The 24,863-nt window shown below is 34.5% G+C and overlaps 1 long non-coding RNA gene across 1 annotated transcript in view; it reads left to right on the plus strand.

Annotated features, from left to right (window-relative positions):
• Nucleotides 1-19,023, plus strand: part of LOC131144766 (uncharacterized) — a 38,066-nt gene extending 19,043 nt beyond the window's left edge. The window contains exon 2 of the long non-coding RNA XR_009133905.1: nucleotides 18,667-19,023. This is a non-coding gene — a long non-coding RNA (uncharacterized LOC131144766). The remainder of the gene's footprint in view (nucleotides 1-18,666) is intronic.
• The last annotated feature ends 5,840 nt before the right edge of the window (nucleotides 19,024-24,863 follow it).

Raw genomic sequence — 24,863 nt, forward strand, 5'->3', positions numbered from 1 at the left:
AAAAGCTGCCCGGATTAAGTTGCTCGGCTTAAAGAGGTCCTCAAAGGGCTGCTCGGATTGAAGCTGCTCGGCTTAAAGAGTAACTCAAAGAACTGCTCGGATTGAAGCCGTTCATCTTAAAGAGTACCTCAAAGAGCTGCTCAAATTGAAGCTGCTTGGCTTAAAGAGGTCCTCAAAGAGCTGCTTGGATTGAAGCTGCTCGTCTTAAAGAGTACCTCAAAGAGATGCTTAGATTGAAGCTGCTGGGCTTAAAAAGTTCCTCAAAGAGCTGCTCATATTAAGCTGCTTAGCTTAAAGAGATCCTCAAAGAGCTGCTCGGATTGGAGCTGCTCGGCTTAAAGAGTGACTCAAAGAGCTGCTCGGATTGGAGCTACTCATTTTAAGGAGTACCTCAAAGAGCTGCTCAGATTGAAGCTGCTCAACCTAAAGAGGTCCTCACAGAGCCGCTCAGATTGAAGCTGCTCGGCTTAAAGAGTAACTTAAAGAGCTGTTCGGATTGAAGCTGCTCATCTTAAAGAGTACCTCAAAGAGCTACTCAGATTGAAGCTGCTCAGCTTAAAGAGGAACTCAAAGAGCTGCTCGGATTAAGCTGCTTGGCTTAAAGAGTATCTCAAAGAGCTGCTTGGATTGAAGTTGCTCGACTTAAAGAGTACCTCAAAAAGTTGCTTGGATTGAAGCTACTCGGATTTTTGACAAAGGAGCTGCTATGACTATTCTATCCAAACAACTGCTCGTCCTATTCAAATACACCAAAACCTTGAATAGAAATTGGCTCGACATATAACTAAGCGGTTTGGACAAGCCATAAATGTCTCGGATGAAACCAAGGCGGCTTGGCAAATGTTTACGCGGCTCGAGCGAGCCGGTAGCGTTGTGGGCGAGCCATAAACGGCTTGGATGAAACCAAGGCGGCTCAGACAAATTGAAAATGACTTAGCAAATGTTTATGTGGCTTAGACGAGCTGATAGTGCCACGGGCGAGCCAAGAACGGCTTGGATGAAGCAAAAGGCGGATATTTTCCAACAACATTTAAAATCTTTGAACTTTGGAAATCAGTTTCAAAAATTTGAAACCTGAGGGGGGGCAATTGATATACCCCAAAAATATCCTCCTTAAAGAGGAAGATCGGGTTTTTTTTTTCCCCTCATTAAAACCCTTTCCATAACCAACAAGAAGACTAAATCACCCACATTGATGGGGGCGCTTACAAAACCCCCCCAAATCAATGCCCTAAAGTAATTCACGCAAGCGCAATAATGCGCTCATAAATGTCGTATCACCGCAAGGTCAAACTCCACTACTATAAAAAGGGGACGTGGGGAAGAGGTAAGATCATCTCATTCATACCCATTCTTTACTGTTGCAATACAACCTATCGAGAAAGTCCCTTACTTAGGCATTAGAGTGATCCCCCGGAGCACACTCTGGGTCCTCCAAGCCTTCCTTAACCTTCTCTCTTTCAGGTGGTAGTGATCGAAGAACGTCTCTAGAAATCGTTCAATTTCATGCAGCAACAACTGCCATTTACAGGTGTGTTAGGATCTCTAGAATTGCCAATTTTGTTTTGCAGTTCCATTTGTCTTGCATTATTCTTCATTTTTTTTTGGGTGTGGGGTTTTTATTTTTTTTTTTTTGGGGGGGGGGGGGGAGCTAAATAAGAACCCGTTGGCTGTTGGGTATTTAGTTCTAATTTTAAAAAAAGAAAAGAAAACTAAAGCATTCTATGGACAATAATTGCTCCTGGCAGTATGTTCGAATCCAAAATCTATTACTTGGAGGAGGGTAGGAATTAAGAAAGGCTCCTTTGGCTTGCGATTTTGTGGGGCCCAAAAGGGACCCAAATATCATTAGTTACGAAGAAAAAAAAAGTACAAACAAGATCCCAATTAAGCTAAAGTACAGAAAGCTCACTTTCTTTAATGAGATTCAAGCCCTTTGTAGTTTAAGCTTAACCCAAAAACCAATGCAGCACACAATACATCTCGACTTTTCTTCCCTAGGATACAATTGAATTGTACTAAGCCCCCATGTGGAATGTCTTAAAAAATAAGTTCTTATTATGAAAAGTACTTAAATTAAGTACTTGTGTCAATAAATAGTATTTGGTTTATACTTAAATAAGAACTTATTTCAAAAAATAAAATTTTCAAGCTACTTTTTTTTTAAAGGAAAATGAGTATTTTTTGAAAAAATATTTTGTTTTTTTGAAAGTACTTATCTAAAAAAGTATTACATAATAAGTAATCTTAGATTTTTTTTTTAGATAAGTACCTTTTTTCTAAATTTATTTATAGGAAAAGTACTTTTCTATAAGTAGTTCGGAATGATAGCTCACAATTTTTGCACAACCAAAAGAGTACAAAACTCCACTCTAGAAACACCTTCGATAGGCAAGAAAGTTTTTGAGACAGATTATGTGAAAAATTATGATGAAGTGAGAATGTTGTGAAGTGCTAATGCCAAATTGGTTTAGAGATAAATACACATGACCCTATACAATATACGTAATTAATAAATGTAAAATAAATTTGAAATAAATAGGTACATGCGTAGGCACAAACTACATTCAAGAAATTAATATTTAAAATTAATGAATCTACGAATTCATGTTTAAATGACTAAATAAATCAAAGATGCTTTTCATTTCTAAGATATTGTTCCATTTCCCAAGATACATTCACCATGGTCATTAATTTCACTTATGTGAGCATGAATGTGGGATTGCTTTCAATGATTTAGGCTTAATCTCAGATGTGCTCATGAAATTGGGATGGCACAAGGTTAGAATGTGCTAGCTATTGAAGTGATGTTAATGCTTGGATTTTTATGCACAGGTAGTAATACTTTATTTTCCGTAGGAGTCATGAGTCAAGTCCAAGACCTCTAGCAACTTTGGAGTAAAGGTATGAACTCAATTGGGAGTGGAAACAATTTAACCTTATATTGGCATCCAAATATAGAGAGGGAGATTGTTGAAATTGTAGCCCCTTTGGGAAGCTAAAGAACTTTAATGGGACTTGTTTTAGTTATAAGCTGTCAGATTCATGACCATGATGTCACCATTGATTAAAGAAGAGTGGAAGTTGAAACTCCTAGAGCTACTTTCAACAAGGAATAAAGATCAAGGGATTGAGCTTAATGTTTCACTTGTGTTCAAGGTGGATGAAATTGGTAGGGGCAAGGAAGTTTGTAGCTTTACAAGAGCACCTTAGAAAATACAATTAAACCCCTTCAAAACCCTTGCGTCAAAGTTGCAACAGGTTCTAGTTTTACACCAACCCAATCATTAGAAAGTGGGAAAAGGTAAGTCTGAGAACACGTGAAATGAGGAAGAACTGCTACTTAAGGCTCTTTTTATAAGGAGTTGCTTTCACAATTGGTCGAACAAAAATTGGTTTGTCCCTCTCCATATGACCTCCGTATCCTACATGACCCTAGGAAAGCTTACGCCATTTGTTAGTGAAATGAGTACTCTTCAATAAAAAGTTGAAAACATTAATCAAGAGTGGTGAGTTTGATCCTCTGAAAATGATTGTGGCATCTCATGATAATTAGGAATGTAAATGGGGCAGATTTGGAGCAGGAAGGGCATAACCCAAATCTGCTTCGACAAGAATGATCTGGCCTCGCCTACCACCCTGATTCTGAATTGGAATATTATATATACCTTTTCCCCATTGGGGTTTCACTCAAACAAACATACAAAAATTTGGAAAAAAAGAAGAAGCAATACTTATGTCTTTAATATAGTTATACTGTTGATAAAACCTAACCTTATTGGTAGAATAATATAAAGCAAAATGATAGCAATACATTAGGAAGCTATGAACAATCAAATAAAAATACTATATTTATACACGCACTAATGCATATATTTATTTGTTTATTTTATTTACATTTGGGGTGTATTTAGGGTGGGTTTCAGTTAAACATAACAATATTCAGGGTGAAGAGGATTTAGGGTGGGAGAATACATTTCCCACTTTTTGCCTTAATTTAGCCTTGTATAAAAAAATTCTCATTCCAACCACTGCCCCTAATATGTTTATTAGGAAAGTATCGAAGTTGCCCATATAGAGGTGGATTGGGATGGGATATCTGCCAACCCGGCTCAATGTAATCCCTAATGATAATGGGGAGAATGGTATTGAAAGTGATGCACTAGTGGTTTGACTCCCCTAAGGTTCTCATAGTTTGAAGACTATTTGCCAAGCATAAGGAGAAAAGCATCACCCAACATTGGTTGCCTTTGGCTACAGGTGAAACCTTGTGCACTAATAGAAGGCCATGCTAGGCCAATCTCTATCAATTTTCTTGAAATGTCGTGTTGATGTTAGGAAATCCTTGTTAATATAAATGAATTCACTTTTGGGAGTGTGAGCTCTTGGTATGTTTGGCTTATTGCATAAACCTCTGCATAAAGGGTGTTTTGACTCAAGTGTTGGTTTGCACAATGCAAGTCCTACATGTTTTTTTTTGGTAGGTTTCATGCTAAATTTTGAGAAAGATGTGAATGCGCTTCTCAATACATTGTAAAAAAAATAAAAAAATAAATTTTTTTTGCAAAATGGATCTTTGAAGCATACTTCAAATGGTCAATAAGCACTTGTTGAGCAAGTCCCTCAAATGTGTCAAGTGTTGAGCACTTGAAACTGACTGTGTGGTGGTCTTTTACCAATGCAATGATCAAAGGCTGATAAAATTTTGGTGTTTATTTAAAAAGTTGGCATAAAGATACACCATGGAGGTGCAAAAAAAAACTTGAGGCCTTTGTCTCAACAAATATCCATTATTCTCCTACATTTCTTCTCCTTCTACTAGTCTGATTAGGCCCAAGAAACTGGAAATCATGTGTACTGGGTTTGACCCTCCAGTTTGACCAGTCCAACCAACCATGGTTCTATCCATGGTTTAAAACCCTGGACTGGTGACCAAATCATCAAATCATCGTGTCAGTTGGACTGGTTAGACCGGTGCATTGAACCTGTAGGTCAAACTGTTGATGTTAGTGTCACTATTACATAATAGTAGATATTATATTTATGTTTATGTATATTTACCAAACTAATATTACAATGATCACATGTATAAATACTATAAATATGTTGATTAAAATTACTTATTCACTTATATTCAATCAATAAAAACCAAAAAAAATTGTTAACAGCCATAAATTATTATTATTTTATTAATTTTCTTATTTTTTAAAAATATTATTAAAATTTATCATTATTTGTATTTGTGTGTTTTTGGTTTACATATATTATATCCCATTTCACATCACAAAAGAAATGTGGTGTGGTGTTAGGCCTTTGCTTCTCATCTCCTTGTGGTCTAGGGCTCTACTCTAGGTGCCCATGAGAAATGTGTCTTTTTCTCCTTAAGCAAGGAACTACGTTGACCCATTCTTGAACCCGGTTTAGACCAGTTCATGCTGGTTTGGGTCCGGTCTCTTGAGTCAGCTCCAGTTTGCAACATTTTTTGGCTCTGAGACTTTGATTTGACTGGCCAAGGTGACCAGTTTGGTTGAACCCGGTCGGACCTGGTCCAGTCCAGGTTTCAAAACCATGGTTCTACCTCCTACAATCATTCTCGAAGATCAGATTTACTTAGTGCACTTTCATTGCCACTGATATAGTTGGAAAACAGAGAATTTCAAACAGTTTACATGAAGTAATCAAGGAAAGTTGCAAAAATACGGACTGTTGATCGTTATGCAAGTTAACCAAAAAATTGAAGTCGTGCCTCTACTTCCGAACACCACTCTGCTAGAAGATTTTTGTGAAACCACCATCACCATCTAAGACACCTCCAAAAAATCCTCTCCCTCTTCTGTTTGTATTCTTCTTCTTTTTCTTCACTTCCCCTCTCTCTTTCTTCCTTTCTTCTATTTTGTCCTGCATCCTTTTCTCTCTTCTTCTCCTCTCTTCTTTCTTTTTTTTTCTCTCTTCACTTTCTGTTTCTCATCCTTAATTCTCTCTGTATTGGTGTTACTATCCTACACCACCATCACTATCTAGGGCAGATGCCTCTGAAAAGTCTCCCCCAAATCTCATCTCCATCTAACGAGGTATGTGGCCCCTCATGTGTCACCTTAAGCGTTTCCAGTCAACACCCTTTCGAAATCCTAAACTTTGTGGTTGTTTCTCTGCTCATTGCCACTGCTACAAGATCACCATCCCTCAATCTACCACCAGCATATCATTCACACCATGTGATGCAGGTGTGAAAAACTATTTGTCTCCTGCAACCTCCAGAATCGCGAGGAATAGATTTTAGCTACACTGTTTTGAATTTTTAGCGATATTTTTTACTTTGATTTGTGATATTTTGACCCATACTGTTCGATCTTGGATTGTCAATGTGAATTTAAATGTTTAGGAGGAATAATAGTCTTCCAACATTCACATTGAGACAGCTGCAACATTATGAGATTTATTTTGATAAATTAGTTTTCCTTTGTGAGATTTTGACGCTAATCCGAACTTTGAGTTTTGATATATATTTTTGGGGGAAAATTCAATACTTTGGGACCCAAGTTCAGATTTAAATTCTGAAACTTTTTAGATTTTAAGTTTAAATTCTGAAAATTTTTAGATTTTAAGTGCGTAGAATTGTTTTTGAGAAATTAGAGAACCTAAAATATGGAAGCCAACATTTTTAATATTTTGCAAGATATAAATTTGGGAAATGCTACATGGGCTTGCTTTGTCTCGAGGATATAGTTTGTTTCTAGTAAAATTTCCAAAATTCATAGATTAGCTGTTTTATACAACAACAACAACAAAACCAAGCCTTAGTCCCATTAAGTGGGGTTGGCTATATGAATCCTTTTTCGCCAATTTATGCAATCATGGACCATTTCTTTTGATAGATTCAAGGATATTAAATCCTTACTCACTATCTCCTCCCAAGTTATTTTAGGTCTACCCCTATACCTTCTATTGCCTCCCACAGTAACTAAGTCACTCTTTCTCATAGGTACACTATGTGGCCTACGTTGCAAGTGTCCATACCATCTGAGTCGTCCCTCCCTTATCTTATCTTCTATAGGAGCTACACCTAACTTACCACGAATATGTTCATTCCTTAATTTATCTTTCAATGTTATACCACTCATCCATCTAAGCATTCTCATCTTGGCAACTTTTACTTTTTGGATATTATGTTTCTTTGTCGCCCAACATTCCGATCCATGTAGCATAGATGGTCTTATAGCTGTTCTATAAAACTTCCCTTTTAATTTTAAGGGTATTCTACGATCACATAGCACACTTAAAGCACTTATCCATTTTACCCAACCTGCTTTAACTCTATGCATTACATCATCTTTAATTTCTCCTTCAACTTGCATAATAGATCCAAGGTATCAAAATCTACAAGTGCTATTTATTTCTTTATCATCAAGTTTAACTTTATTTCCAATATTCCTCCTATCATTACTAAAATTACATTTTATGTGTTCTGTTTTATTTCTACTTATCCTAAAGCCTTTAGATTCCAAAACTTTTCTCCATAATTCTAACTTAGCCTTTACTCCGTACCTAGTTTCGTCAATTAATACAATATCATCTGCAAACAACATATACCATGGAACCTCCTTTTAAATACTCTTAGTCAATTGGTCCTTCACTAAAGCAAAAGATAAGGACTCAAACCAGATCCTTGATGTACACCTATGGGAATTGGAAATTCTCTAGTTTCTCCATCTATAGTCCTTACACTAGTCATTACTCCATCGTACATATCCTTAATGACATTGGTATACCTATAACATACACCTTTTTTTTCTAAAACCCACCATAGAACTTCCCTAGATATCCTATCATATACTTTCTCAAAGTCAATAAATATCATATGCAAGTCCCTCTTCTTTTCCCTAAACTTTTCCATTAATCTTATTAAAAGATAAATAGCTTCTGTGGTAGATCTCCCAAGCATAAAACCAAATTGATTTTTTGAGATCTTTGTTTCTAACCTTAATCTTTGTTCAACTACCCTTTCCCATAGTTTCATCGTATGACTCATAAGTTTAATTTCACGATAGTTATTACAATTTTGAATCTCTCCTTTATTTTTGTATATAGATATTAAAGTGCTTTTCCTCCATTCATCTGACATTTTCTTAGTTTTTACAATTGTATTAAATAGATTAGTTAACCATATAATTCTGTTATCACCCAAGCATTTCCAAACTTCAATTGGGATGTTATCTGGTCCTATAGCTTTCCCATTTTTCATCTTTTTTAGTGCAAACTTAACTTCGTTAACTCTAATTTTGTGAATAAATCTTATATTTTTAGTATTTTCCTCATTTGACAATTCTAAGTTTAAGCCTTCTATTTGGTTTTCGTTAAACAGCTTATTAAAGTAACTTTGCCATCTTTCTTTAATATCTTCGTCCTTAACCAAGAAAATATCATCCTCACTTTTTATCAATTTTACATTTCCTAAGTCCTTGCTCTTCCTTTCTCTAGCTTTAGCAAGTTTAAAAATATCTCTTTCCCCTTCTTTTATACGTAATCTATCATACAAACTATTAAATGATCTATATTCAGATGCTGGAAAAAAGGACAAAATTTGCATCTTATAAGCTTGTGGGCTACCTGCCTTAGTGGTGGAATGGAATGCTGTACTAAAAGACAATTAGGTAACAAAACTTAAAAATCAAAACCTTCTTTTGGTTTAGAATGAAAAGTTTGTTAACATCACAATTTTTCCTTGATTCTTATGACAAGATCTTCCTCAATCTCAAGAGATGAAAGAGTTTTTATTTTGGACAACATGAGTTTCCAATCTCAAAACAGTCTAATAAAGATGAAATATAAATTATTGTTATCATGCGATGACATAAAGTAGAAAATTGCAGGTGAACCTGGATTAATGGTTGTCATGGATTATCAATGTGGAAACGAATGCTCCATTGATTGTGGAATGGTAGACCATATGATGGCATCCTTTAAGAGTAAGCAAACGCAATGGACAAAAGGTTCAAGTTATAGAAGAATCCAAGGGGAAGGCAGCAAAATTCAATTGAAAGCAAGGGCTTTGTAGGGAATTAAATTGTTGAATCCTGTGATGTGTTTGTGACACATGGGCCCAAGCCTTGAATCATTTCATAAGTCTGACAATTCTCTAGTTGTTGACTTTATTGGGATTGGCAATCTTGAGGCGAATATTAGTAAATTGGCTCCGATATTTGGATATCAGTTGAAAATTGACTATATGAAATTACAATTTGAATGGCTCATGTGTGTATATTCCTTACTCTTGTTGTGCCATTGTAATACTTGAGGTCGAATTTTCTTTGATGAGGGGAGTTTGATGGAGGACCATTAATGGAGAATTTTATATGCTTATATTGTAACTATAGCTTTAGAAATTGAAAATTTTATTTTGGTTTGAAAAAGTTTGGTTATTTTAGAATTTTAGTATTCTAGGGTAGGGTTATTTTGTGTATTTAAAGTATTTTGAGGTTGTTTTGTAATTATTTTTTAGTTATAATGTTGGGTGTAAAATTACGTGTTCTTTTTTTTTTGGTGTATTATATTAGACAGTTATCACATTTTGAATTCAGAATTGGTTTCCTCTCTCTCTCTCTCTCTCTCTCTCTCTGTTCTGTTTCTGACCTTCTGTTCTGCCATGCAACAATTCTCTCTTCTTCTCTCGTCTTTTCTTCTTTTCTATGTTTCTCTCCCTCAATATTATCTCTCTCTGTTTTTGTTTCTTACTGTCCTGCATCACTACTATTGTTTAGTGCTACTACTAAATAATAATAATCACACTATTGAAAACTAATTATTTATTGTTGTTGAACAAGGAGCATTTCCTCCAGTAGCTATGATGGTGGGGAAGTTAGATACTTGTGTGAATCCAAGATTAAGTAATGGAGAGGTAGGTATTGAAAACTCATGTTTGGGACTATCGTACATTCCTAGTCAATCTAAGATGCTTGCCACATAGGATTTCCATGAGTTTCTGTTGCCTATCAAAGATTAACTTATAAAACATTTCATATTTCCTTCCTAATTCTGCCTTGATCATGCGCTTTAGTATTCATGAGTGACCTGCTTGTGTACAAAATTTACCAAAAATTTGAAAGCGCACATCTTTGATTCATTTTTTCGATTTTCAGTTTTGATTCTGATTTCGGTTTCAGTTTTTAATTTTTGTAAAATCAGTTTTTGTTTTTCGGTTTTGGTTTTGGTTTTATCAAAAAAGAATAAAACAATCAAAGTTTATTCTTATTATTAAAAATAAGTTTATTATAAGTTTATTATGTTTTCATTAGAATTTCAAATATATTTTATTTTTGTCATTTTGTTAATACATTATTTTCTAAATTTTAACAAGTTATCTTAAATAATTTTGGTGGGGCAAATAGAAGAGGAATCAGACTGCATTCCTATTGTATTGGAAACAACATTTATTTATTTGGGTGGGTGACCCAAGTCCTCTTCCATCTTTCAATGTGGGAACAATTGTTGGGGAGGTGTTTTAATGAGCCACTGAGCTCCGCTGCATGCTAGGGGAGAATTTTATCGCACAAAAATGGAGGAGAAGGTCAGTGTCTCATCTTTCTATAAGAACTCATTTCTCCGTTGTGCAACCTTGCAATCTCCACCTTTCATCCTTTTGAGTTTGCTTCTATATGTGGGCCTAAATAAATGGGTCCATGCTAAGAATTTGTTATGCATGATTTTTAGTTTTAAAGTAATTATTAAAGGGGCATTTAAAAAGGATTTAAGGGCATTGGGAACCGGATTAAAAACTGAATCAAACGTAGGGGTGTTCAATAACCCCAACCTGAATGAAAACAACCCAAAAAAAATGGTTTTACATCATTTATGGTTCGGTTGGTAGTTTCTTGGTTTAAGAATTTAATGTCTAATCCACCAATCCTAACTTGGCCTGCAACTACTTGGGACCTATAAAACAATGCATAGATGGACTATGGGATTGGCATGTTTTGGAGTGTTTTAATTTTTATATTTTCGGTTTTATTTCTGCATTAGTAATGTTTATGGATATGATGTTTTCGTCTTTTTGGAAGACAATGGACATATTTTGTATTTTATGATTTATGTGTAAAATAGTATGCGTGTTAGACAATAGACAATATTTCTTTAATTACTTTCAGAACTTTCTTTATATAGTATTATCAATGCAGAATTGATAATTGTAAAATACTTATCATGTTATATCATGTTGTCACATTGATACTATTGTATTTTTTATGATAAGTCTCTAATCTAATATCTTTAACTGTAATGACACTAGTGCAAGTATTGTTTTCAATGTAACATATATTATTGTGTTTGGCACTCATATTTCTTTGTGTGTTTTTGTTTTTATTTTTATTTTTTTGTCTTTTTTTCTTGACTTTGCCTTTAGACCAGCTAAATAGGCGACCTGAACCAACCCATCCGCTAACCAAACTGACCCAAACTGCATCCTCAATGGTTTGACTTACGACTGGTTTTTTGCCAAATCTACAAGATCGGATTAGTTAGAATTTTGAGCCCAACCCAGCCTAACCTGACCCATGAACACCCCTAGTCAAACCGTTGAGCATATGCGTATACGTATTTATATTTTATATATATACATACATACATACATACATATATATATATACATACATACTTTTATATATATATGGTTTGTCATTTAAAAAATCACTTTGTTTAGTTTGCTTCTTGATATTGGTCAAAACCAAACTAAATTGAACCAAACCGATAACACCCCTAGTGTTACTTGTTCTCCCCCACTTTGGCACTTTGTGAAATTTCACACCCAAGCTGTGGAGTATGCATGCTTTGCTAGGCAATGTGGGACAACATGCACACATGGTTACATAGAAAGCATATTGTTGAGTGCATGTTCCTCTACACCTTCATCCCTTGGCTGGGATTGTGGAGTAGTATGTGTTCCTCTAACCTCAGCTTTTGGTGGTAGCACACCACACAACTACATACTTCTGGATGGCATTGGCTTTGATACCAAATGTGACAATTCAAGTTTCGATATGGAACAAGCATATGGCTTAAAGTGTTACTTACGCTTATCAGAGGATTCACTTTTATACTACTTCCTTATACAGTCGATGTTGGACATTCTTCACCTGCTTTACCATTCACACTTGGTCACGTGCTTCACTGTTCAAAAGAAACTTACTTTACTATGGTTGAAGGGTGCTACAAGATGCACGGGTTTTTTCGGTTGGCTTTGAAAGGTTGGAAGGCCTTTCTTGGTAGTGGAAGTTTTGGCATCTCCTTTACAAATTAAGAGCTGCTTGTAATTTTGGGGTTAGTTTTTTTGAGGTGGGAATTAGCTTAGTGGGGGTGAGGTACTCAATTTTTGTCCCTAGAGGTTTGAAAATGGATCAATGGAGGGGTTTTGTATTCGAGTCTTAGAAGAATGAAGGAGTGAAGGAGAATAAATGACAACACCGTGCCTAGCACCTAGGGTCAGTGATGTAGGACGGGTAAGGGTGACCTAGCACTACTGATTCAACCCTCACACCAGCACATACACTCAAGACACTTTAAATTAAGAATTTAATTATTCGAATGTAAACATAGTAAACCGGAGGACATTTATTTTTAAAGGGTGTATGATGCTGTTCTGAAATGAGTCCCAATTGGTTCTTTCACAAAGGAAACAACTTAAATGCGGAAAGATGCTATTTCAATATTTCAAGAATAATAGTCCTATGATTAGAACAACAATATTCTCAGAATTGATTTAAAGCTTGCAAGTATCAATATTGCAATTTATGGATTCAAAGGGCTTATCAAATATGGAATTTCAGATTTCCAGCAAAGGCTTGCAATATAAAATAAGGGTTCAAATAAGTGTTGAGATTACCAAGAGAATTGTTTGGATGACTTGACATTGTTCAACACAAGTCTTAGACCACGCCAGAAAATTCCTTGGAACAAGCTTTGAAGCACCGAGATGAACGCAACAATGTAATGGAGGGGAAGTGGCTGTGTGGTGGAGTATTTTGGTGTGGCCGTGTGGGTGATGAAGGGAAGTCGTGAAGGTGGGATGGGGATGGCGTTGTTGGATAGAATAGTGGTCTCTCACCACCTGATCTTTGAGGAGAACGACGTAGCATCTCACTACACAATCACAAGGATTGGATAAAGCTTAAAAAGCTCCAACAAAGGAATTTCATTTCAATATCAATACTTTTCTCTCTCTGCATAGTTCTTACAATGAAGGGGTATATATATAGCTAGCATGGGGGGACAAAGACATTAAACAACTAACAATTCCCACACAAGCATGGGAGACACAAATAATAAAGACACCAACTTACTAGACACATTAAATACTCTAACAAGTCACTAAGAAAATAAATGCTCCAATTTTCTAGACACAATAAATACTAAGCACAACTTACTAGGACTCCAACTCACTAGACATACTCACACAATTTCCTAACATACACATGCAAGCAAGTTGTCTTGCATGTTTACAAATTAAATACAAACAAAAGTCAAAGGGAGGCCCAATTCGTGTGGGCCCAATGGAGCCGTGTGGGGCCCACATGGGTCTTGAACTCGGGCTTGCTTCGGCATCTCTACTTGGGTCTTTCCTACACTGAAAAGTCTTCAAAACAAATCTTCAAATGATCCATTAAAAATCTACAAATAATTATGAACCGATGTGGACATCGGGAGGTCGTCCACGTGTCATCATGTCAGCAAAGGAAATGTGGACATCAAGGGGTCGCCCATGTGTCAGCATATCAATAAAGGAAATGTGGACATCGGGAGGCCGTCCACGTGTCACAACATCTGAAAGTGATATAGGTAGGGCATGCTGATCCCCATCAGTCAGCTTGTTACATGTGTGTGTGTGAATCAAATATATTAGGAGGATAGGACATAAAGGTACTGTGTTTAAGATAGATTTTTAGAAGGCTTATGATAGGGTTCACTAGGTTGGAGGGTTTGAAGTGTTAGATGTCTTTCTTGGAGTTGGGGCATTTCCTTTTCAAGGGCTTGCTGTAGTTCTGGGGGTGGTTTTCTTGAAGTGGGAATTATTTGAGGGGCAAGGTACTCAATTTTTGTTTATGAAGGTTGAAGATGGATCAATGGATGGGGTTTGTGTTCAAATCTTCAAAGAATAAAGAAAGCAAAGGGGAATAAATTGCGACACCATCCCTTGCACCTAAGGCCAACCTATACAATATATATAAATGTAAATGCATAAAATAACCGCTATGCTCTAGATTATGAATTGATTACCAACATTGATTTTTCATTTGCACACTTTAAAATTAATTATTATTTATATCATGTTTGCGTTCTTTTAGGAGGTCAAGATTGGCGGTGCTTGTTGGGACTGGATATAGATACATGTGGTAGGGTGAAAGTCTCTACCAATCCCAGTGTCTTGGGATGTTCTAGAGAGTTTGGCTTGGGGGGCTTGTATCAAGGTTCGCTAAAGGGAGTCCCTTAGCCTTTTTCTAAAGCTGCTCAAGTGTCCACATGTCATTTGTGACACATGCTCCCTTTTATTTTATCTCATTCTCACCATATGCCATGATCATATTTGCTCAAAAATCCATATTTTTCATTAATTGAGATATGACATGTCAGTCTATTATTGGAGGATGACATCTTGCACCATTTTGCCTCTCTCCTTAAGTATTCCCGATTATTCATCAAGGGGGATCTTTTTAACACTTGAACAATGAAGCTTCTCTCTCTCCCTTTCTATCTGGCTCTTACTTTGGATTCCCACTAGTTCAAGAAATCCCTTCAGCCATTAGGATACCTTCAGTTGCCACAGTGGTTCTCTTCTGAGCCCTCTTCAAAACACCCATTACTTGTGTACAACAAAGCTCTCCTCCCTTCTTGAACTCCCTTCACAATCACACACTCACACATACATTTTAGGAGAGGCCATAAAGGCATTGTGTTTAAGTGGGATTTTGAGAAGGCTTATGATAGGGTTAACTGTATTTTTTAGATAAGTTCTCAGAGAGGAAAGGTTTTGGTAACTGGTGAAGGAAGTGGATTTAGACGTTGCATCTCATCTTTTACGTCTTTTAAATTGTAAATGGGAGCCTAAAACATGGGTTGCTGCCTCGAGAGTACCTAGGCAAGGTGATCTGCCCTCTTATTTTTTTTTTTTGGTCATGATAGTGGATGTGTGAGGGAAATTTGTGATGTGAGTCCAGCGTTGCAGATTATTTAGGGTCGTAGAGTTGGTAGAGAGGGATTAGAGGTTTCTTATTTACAAGTTCATGCTAGTATGTTTCAGAAAGTCCTTTTTCATTGTTGAAATTTTCAAGTTGTTTTTTGGTTTGAAAATTAATATGGGAAAAGGTGGTGCAGCTGGGATAAGTTTAGGTTCTGGATTGGCCTTTGCCTTACTCAGGTCTTCCTTCGTGAGGTAATACTAAATTAATACTAAATTGGTTTCACTTGGGATCGACTTGTTGAGAGGGTGGGGTCTTGGCAGCTGTCTTGAGGGTTGGAGAAGAGTTTTAATCTCCTTAGAAGTGTATTAAACTCATCTGTTTTTGTCTTTCTAGTATCCCTATCTATTTTCCTTGTTTAAAATTCTTGTGGCCAGGGCAGAGAAAATAGGGAAAATAGTAGCACTTTTTATGGCTTGGTACTGGGAATGGGAAGAGAGGTATTTGGTTTAATTGATAGATTGTTAGTTTGCATAAAGTAAAGAGATTGTTATTTTTACATAAAGTAGAGTGATGTTTGGGTCTAAGAAATTTGGTGTCCAAAAATATTTTGTTCATGGATAGATGATCGTAGAGATTCACTGTGGAATCAGACTGTTTAGGGCATCAGTTATTAGAAGTATGCTCTTCTCTTGAATGAAAGGGACACCAAAGGAGTTATTATGCTACACATTCAACCTTATATCTTCACAAAGTTCTAGTTTTTTCTTGCTGTTCTTTGCATACAGTTCTATTTCTTAGGATTTCCAATGCTTCTCAATGATAGAAAATCAGAGAAATTAGCTCATGTAGCTGCTCCTGTAGTCCTTTCTCACTTAAGCAATTTTGGGCTAGTTGCTAGCCTAAAACTAGCCTAAATGTTGCTTAAGCTTGAGGGTTTGACTCAAGACACTGCATATTTTTGTGTGTACATATATATGTATATGTGTGTGTCTATATATATATATATATATATATATATATATGTATGTTTGTATGTATGTATGTATGTATGTATATCCATTACCTTTTGAACCCCCGTGTAAAAAAATCAAATACTAATGCTACATCCCCTTAAATTAATTAAAAAAATTGTTTCCAAATGGCAGGAAACATGCACTAGCCATTGAAATGAATGGAACCTAAAGGTTGGATATGTAATAAAACATGTAAATTTTATACCTTCTTTTTCCTTATTTAATTTTTTGTTATATTGAGAAAAATTTACAGAGAAAATTTCTGAACAGTCCATTTTTCAATACTCAAATATACACAAAAATGTTAGCTTGTAATTCAGTGGCATTCTTTAGGTTTTGCTACAAGCTGACAGAGTTGCAAAGCACTTGCAAAAATCAACATATGAGATTAGGTAATTCATTTATATTTTTGGAAACTAACTCATGAAAAATGGTAGATATAAAATAGTTACAGACTTTGATGAGTTTTGCTTGAGCAAGTAAGCAATGCATCTTTAGTAGTTGCTTACCTTCTACGCTGATAGCCAAGGCCTTATTTGGATCTTGAATGTGAATGAGCTATACTGGATTCCTAGTCTAGCCATTCCCATTCACTAGGAAGAAGAAATAATTCATTCCCATTTGTCCATATGGAGTAACTATGTTGGAATTAGACACGGAAACATTTGTTTTTTTTTTTTCCCCCCTGTTGTATTGGAGGACAGTATTGCCATTTTAAAGCAAAAAATTCCTGTCTGCTTATTCAAATTCCCATACCTGTTTCCCCAAGCACCTGGTTTTATTCTCAGTTCCCTGAGTCACATTCCTATGGAATAACTTGTGCAACCCCAAGTTGACCCAAATGTATAGTTTTGTTTGATTGAAAGCTGGCAAATATTAGACTAGTTTGATAATGTTTGGCTGTGTTTCAAAATATTTTAAATTTCTGTGAACAACTGGGCATTGGAAAACATATTATTCATAATCTTTTATCGTGTTTAAAGATTCCTAAAACTTGTGATTAGAAAAAGGAAGGGGGTGTGCAACATTGACAAATGAAAATGATCTACAAACTTTTGCATTATTTAAAACATATCCTGACTGGAAGTTCATTTCATATTTAATTACTTGTCCACTTTTCCTTCTAATTGGAACAAATTTAAAATTTTTATTAATGTATGGGATGCAGCCTTTCTATCTGAACCCTTTGCAAGATAGTACTGTTGGATTTGGCAGCAAATAGGTGCATATGGAAGAGTTTTAGGGCACATCCAAGCTTTATAATTCAATGGATCCATCATAATTGTGCATGCAGGCTTTCCGACAAACTATTGTCGTTCTGGATGCAGTGTGTTGTGGAGTTCTAATTGGGTACTGGTGGACCTTTGATCTTTGGTCTCTTACAGAGTAGAGAACTCAAGTCCAAGGTGCTCTCAGCCTCTCACTGTTCTTGCATGTGTTTAGTCAATGTTACTAGAAAATCTTTCGTAAGTATGGGTGCTAGGTGTTGAATTTGAGTCACTACCAGACAACTTCTTGATCATCAATTGTTAGAGACTTAGGACACCTGTTCACTCCACAATAGGCTGACTGATTTGAGATGCCCAGACTGCTTCGCAGTTCACCCACAACATGCTCAATATAGGCACATTTTTATGCCTTTACCTGCATTTGTATTCAAATTTACACGTATGTACCCTAAAATTTTAGCAATACAAATACATGAAGCGTTCTGGATCCCAAGCGATGGTAGAAATGTCCTTGCTTCATCAGTTGTGCTTCTGTTTCCACGTTTTTTTCATCACCTGGGGATCCAACAATTTCAAGGATTGCTTTTCATGCTTCAATCCCTTTCCCCCCTTTAGTGTTTTGTTTTTAACCTTTTTGCTGCTTGGTTTTCTTTGTGGGGGTGGGGGTGTAGTCATCCTTAGGCCCCATATTTGATGTTACTTCATTTTTTTTTATTTCATTTAAAAGCAGAGAAGAGAAAGGAAAAAGCAAAGAGTTTCGGCCCCATGGTTTTCCAGGATGAATATGAGTTGGTTTACAGTTTACACCACTACTGGCATCCAATTAGTTCTTGAATTGTCATTTTTATTCGTCCTTTGTGCACTGCACCAAGCAATTAGAATTTTTAAAAGGCAAGCCTCTGGGTGTTGAGGATTTATACTGGAGATGAATACTGGCATGCTCAATGATGGGTAGTTCTTCCCCGGCGCACACAAAAGTTAGGACCCATAAGGCAGGCCTATTTCCACTCACAATTTCCACACTACAGGGGTGGAATTTGACCCATTGATTTATTTTTTATCATTATTCTCCACTGCTCATTCCTCCCTAGCTGGTGGGTCCTGATCCCTGTTCATGTACATCTTGCATAATTTATTCGGCCTAGGGTTTGGATGATTGATCTCTTGTTTAATTAGTTCTCTCATCTCTTTGTATTATTCCCATTTGTTTTATTTACAGAACCAACAATGATTGAAACAACCATTTTGCCTGGCCTGCAGATTGTGACCTCTCTGGCTGGACCCATCTTATTGTCAAATGTTTCAAAAGAGGCTCCCTGTTGATAGATCCCCCAATCATCCATGTAGGAAGGAAGCAGTGAGGGAGGGAGGAGGGAATTACAGAAAACAGAAATGCTTCCCGCGCCAGCCGCAGACGCATCCATTGTGGAACTGTTCCATGTGTGAAAGTAAAGGTTTTCCTTTTTTCCCTTTTTATTTTTTTGGGCGCAGTGCACGTGGTGCGAATTTTGGTGGTTTGTATATTTAAATCCATCCCCTTTTCACCAGGTTGGTGGAATTCATGGTGTGTGCATCACCCAGCTGCTTTTGAAATCTAACTTGCATGCTATTGGCTTCCATGTCTCTCTTTCTTTCTGTGGCAGAGATGCAAAATGAGCACTTTGAGCTTTGATTTAAATATAAATAGCAGGAATATAACCGGCTGCTGCTGCTTGTGAGGATGAGATGCCTAAGAACTCTCTTTGAATCAGAAATATTAATTTGCATAGAAGAAGAAAATTGCAGGCTTGTTGCATGCAATGATTTTTTGGATCCTAATTCTCAGGAAAAAAATTATTAAAAAAGAAATAGGGCAGCGAGTCTCGTGTTTGGAACTCGAAAATCTCAATGAAAAAACGGTCTGTTCTTTTTTAAATGTTTCGGCCAAAACAAGGAAGAAAAAAATATATATAATAAATTAAAAAATCTTTTATCTCATTGAGGTTTTTTCATCAAATTTTAGTTGGGACAGAAAAATAAAATTTTCCATAGTTAAAATCAAAGTCTCGGCTCATGTGAAAAGGGTTTCGTCCCACGATTGTGCGGGAGTGGCATTGGCCACGGTGGCACGAGGATGAGCAGCCAACGCACACACCCATCATTGGTGTTTAGTGCATGCTGAGCTTATGTGGCCACACCCAATAATCACACCCTTAATTTTTTTTTAATTAATTAACTAATACATTTGTTTGTTTATTTTTCACTGGGATCATCTTTTCCTTTTTCTACGCTCACAGAAAAGGTGATTTCCATGGTTGGATGGGTAATGGTATTGCGCCGTTAGGTGGAAAGGAGTAAGGTTGGGGCATGCCCACCGTCAATCACATGGACCCATCGCTATCACCCCCACATCACACACACTCTTAATGGCTCATTTGCCCCACCATGAAAATTAAATTTTCTTCTTTAACATGAATTATCTCCATTATTTTAATCCGAACCATTAAATTAATAATATCTCTTTCCTCGTATTCGAATTCATCCGAATAGACTCAAATGCGACTTGGTTTGAAAATTTAAACTCGAAACTCAACTCAAATTCAATTGAAATGAATTTGTAAACATTTCAAGTGAATTCAATGTACTTTTAAAGCAATGTTTTATATCTCTTTCATCGCGTTTGAATTCAGTTGAATTGACTCAAACATGACTCAGTTTGATAATTCGAGCTCGAAGCTCAACTCAAATTTAAATGAATTGAATTTCAGAACATTTCGCGTGAATTTAGTTTAGCGGTAAAATAATATTTTATATTTCGTTCATCACATTTGAGTTAAATCTCAACTCAAATACTCAACTGAAATGAATTTGAGAACATTTTGATTGAATTTCATTTAGCTGTAAAACAATATTTTATATCTCTTTCATTGCATTTGAGTTCAGTCGAATTGAGTCAAATACGACTCAAGATTTTAATCTTGAAACTCAACTCAAATTCAACCCAGACGAATTAGTGAACATTTTGATTGAATTCAATTTATCTGTAAAACAATGTCACACACATGTATGAAGTATGTAAATTATTTATAAAATTACACATAGAATCAATACGTAAAAATAATTAAGCTCCATAGTAGAATTGTGAGACTCGCACTTGACTTATCGATTTACCCCAACAACTCGAATTTGATTTTAAACTCAAAAAGAATAAATATTACAAAATGGGACAAGCTTAAATAGTTTGTGAGTCTCTACCTGCACCAAATTCTACAATGATAAAAGCAATATGAAACGAGTCATCAACTCGAACATTTTGAGGTTGATATTTCATAAGATTATATTTATATTTAAATGAATACCTATGTATGAGATTGACGCGATGTCATGAAAATAACTAATTATTTGTATTTGGCATCTTAACTTTTGCATACTTTCTAATATTCCTCTCGTTTTTCATTCCATTCCATTCCATCCCATCCGCCCCTTACACCTGTATATCCATTGAAGGGCCACGTGGCAGCGTGGCGTTGCTTGCAAGTTGGGAGAGATTGACACATTAATTAAAATAAAATTACAGCAACATTAACAATAATTCAGAATAAAATATATGATTAGGAGAAAGAGGGGCAGAAGCAAATGAGGCTGCTTATATACTTTGAACACTTTAAGCTTTAATTATTCTCCTTAAATATATTATATTATATAATATAATATATATTAATATTTTTATATATTATATTATATTTGATTTTATATAATATTATATCATATATAGTTGTTTGCATCACCATCTCGTCACCCCCTTCCGCCCCATGCCGCCATGCCTGAGGCCTGGTTTAATTAATGTTATTTGCTTGTTTAGTTAATTAATTTGATTTGTTTAATTGATTGATTAAGTAATTAATTAATGAACTTGTTAGTTAATGTAATTGTTTAGAACTCTAAATGCTTAATTGTTTTGGTCATAGCTTCAATGCTGAATTTTGTAATTAATGTTTTCTTTTTCTCATACTCTTAGATAAAGGCAAAAGAAAAGTATGTTATTTGGATGTTTTTTGGAATTTGAATTGCTCATTCAATTTATAATAATTTATTATTTTTTATATTAGAATGAAAAAATTTTATGGTCCTAAATCGCCACGCCGATGACATCTGTAATGATTTTGGAAGGTTTATTTTGACATATGGACACGTGAAATTTATATTTCAACAAAGATATTAAAAATAGATTAAAAAGTAAACGCTACAATATATACGTGTTAGAATAAAAGTGGTTCGAAACCATTTATGCTCGAAAGGAGCAATTCCTTCCTTCTAGGGACGAGCATTGGGTTGAAATACAATTAGGAGTTGGGATGACTTCAGTGTAGATTTTAGATTTTTATTGTAATTTTTAAGACCTTTTATATAGATTTTGGTTTCGACTTTTGAGATTTGCTCTTTACACATTTGATTCCAAATTCTATAGGTCAATCAGCTAGAAATTGGGTCTATGATTGGCATGTATTTGCCTATCAAAGGTTCTAGTAAGTTATTGACAAATTTTAATATAAGAGGAACATAGAACCAATTATATTATTAAGTTCTATGATGAAACCTACTACTAATTTGTATTTGCACATTATAAGGTAAGCTATATAATCAATATCAATTTATATGTTACAAGGTAGAAGTTAGGCTCTAAGATAGCTTATTGCATATGTAATCAACTTGATGAGTTTAACTCCATTTTATGTTTCATCTTTTGTAGGATAGGTCTTAGGTTCCAAAATTTTCATAATCGGTGCTCAAAAGGTAGGTTAGGGATTCTAGTTTTAGAACCTACCCACTCGGCTCACCCCATGATACCTTTTTCTTCACGGTTATTCTATAAATCTCATAAGTATAATCATTGTCTATGTTTTAACTTTGGGTAAAAGACACTAACCTCACCTGAAGTTTGACTAAAAGACAATGATCTTCCTTGAGGTTTCAAAAATTTCAAAAACCTCTTATGAGATTTTAAAAATCTTAGAGACCTCCCCTAAGGTTTGCCAAAAATATACAAACCTTTTTTTATTTTTTTATTTTTTTTATTTATAGGAGGTCTGTGTCTTTTTGGCAAATCTCAGGGCAGATTTGTAACTTTTTAAAACCTTATAAAAGATTTTTATCTTTTTGCCAAACCTTATGAGAGGTAAGTGTCATTTGCCCTTTAAATTTGTGTCAACATCTTTCTTCTTTTTTTATAAGATCATTTTATAATTTTGGTTGACTAATGTATATTGATAAGTAAGAAGTTAAGAGCCTAGACTTCAAACTAAAATTTTTAGGTTTTCAGATAAAATATAGCGTAAAATTTTATTATATTTTGTTAAATTTTTTCTAAATTGACATAAATTCAAAATTTAAAGAAAATTTGTATTATTTATCTCATATCCTTTCTTATCTGTTTTCAAAATTAGAACTCAGGCATTCAACATAAATGTCTTATTTTATACTCTTAAATATTATAAATGCGTAAATATTTTTTATATAAAATTTTGACATGACGTATACTTTAATGTAATAAATTTGTACAATAATATAATAATTTAGACAAAAATTTATGTAAAAATTTGTTTTATTCCATTAAACATGACATATGAATTAAAAATAAATCTCATGGTATAATTTAAGAATGGTCATTTTTTGTTTATTCTATATGGTACAAAATTTTTTACATTCTCATTTAATTTTGACAAAATTAACTTTTGTTGTGAATCAAATATAATCTTAGTTCTTGTTTGTTTGTTCTTAATTACCCTAAATAGATGTTATTGTCTTAATAATCTAAAATTTAGTGAAGACATACTCCCATTACTTATTTGATAATAGGTTTATTTTCAAAGGTTTTATTAAATATTTTTGTTCCTAAGAATATAAATTTCACAATATTTCATTGCATACTTTTCTAACCTCTAAAATTCTTCCTTAAACACATATTCAGTTGTTATTACTTGACGACAAAAAGGAAAAAAAAACACAATAAAAAACAATTCTAATTAGATTATTAGTTCAGTTTAAGGATTTAAAAGTGCATTTGATAATTAGATTAAAAATTCGAGTCCGACTGTGCCTACCCCTCTAATTACTAATTAGATTAGTGTTGGGTCGGGTAAAGATTAGGTACAGCCTACAGGGTTGGAACATTGGTAGGTTGAGCGAGTCAAATGCGGGTCGGATCTAACCAGTTATTGGTTGATCCATTATTTAAATGGATCAAAAGTTTTTGTTGGATGGGGTCAAACCCACCAACCCCCTTGACTATATTAGAATGTGTTAAAAGATAAAAGGTACTTAAATATTTGCAGTAATATATTGGCTGATCACCTGCTGGAACCAGCTGCCATTAAATAAAATATATATATATATATATATATATTAAATTTTATTATATTAGTAAAGACAAAACGTGTAGAAGATTAATTAGATTGGGTGCCCTTAACCATCACATGTTTCCTCTAATCTGTTTTAATAACTTAGATTAATTGTTATAATATTAGCGGATTGTGTTGTTTATGCTAATACTATTATAATTAATAAACCCTAATTAAGTTTAGCGCATGAGGTTTTAAAAATTATCTTTTAAAAAATTATTAATGTTTGGGATACCCCAAACCGTTGCTCATATAGTTATAATTATTTGGTCAAAAGGGGTAAAGTGAACATTCCTAGCGAGGCATTGTATAATATTAGTTTCATAATAAAAATTTAGAATTTTAATTAACAAAATATTTTCAAACCCGCGTCGATTTGATGAGGATTCAAATATTTTAATGGGTTTCTATGAATAATTAAAATTGATTTAATCAATTTCATTTTGGTTTGTGTTTAGAGAAAGTCAATAAACATAATCAGAAAGGTTTTTTTTTTTTTTCTCCAATAAATATTGTGCCTTGTAAAAGTGATAAAAATGAAAGTACAAAAAAAAAAAAAAAAAAATTTAGAGATGTTATCTAGCCATTTGATCGATTGCTAGAGAAATATGAGTCTTTTAAAGTAAATCAATCTTAATTCTCTATGGAAATGGACTCACTTGATAATTTCTCATTTAGAAAAGTAAAAAACAGGCCTTACTTGAATATCATGACCCTAAAGGTTAATGACTCAAAAAAATAAATAAATGAAAGGATGAAAAGAAGCGGATGGTTAATAAAAATATTTTAATAACTAGTGAGATGATTGTTATTGGTTGATGATAGTGAAATTTTTACTTTTTTCTTTTTTGAAAAGATGGTGAAAAAGTACAGAAAAGATGAGTATGAGGTGAATCACGATATTTTTAAAAATATTATTAAAAATTATTTAGCATGTAAGAAATATATTGTTGGTAAGTAAGCAAGAATTGTTTATTTTAAAAAAAAAAGGATAAGAAGAAATTAAGAAACAAATCAATTCAACCTCTTACAAATTAGAACTATTCCATCTAAATTGTTTTTAATGCATATTTTAATTTT

Source organism: Malania oleifera, chromosome 12 (assembly GCF_029873635.1).
Source record: "Malania oleifera isolate guangnan ecotype guangnan chromosome 12, ASM2987363v1, whole genome shotgun sequence".
NCBI lineage: Eukaryota > Viridiplantae > Streptophyta > Magnoliopsida > Santalales > Ximeniaceae > Malania > Malania oleifera.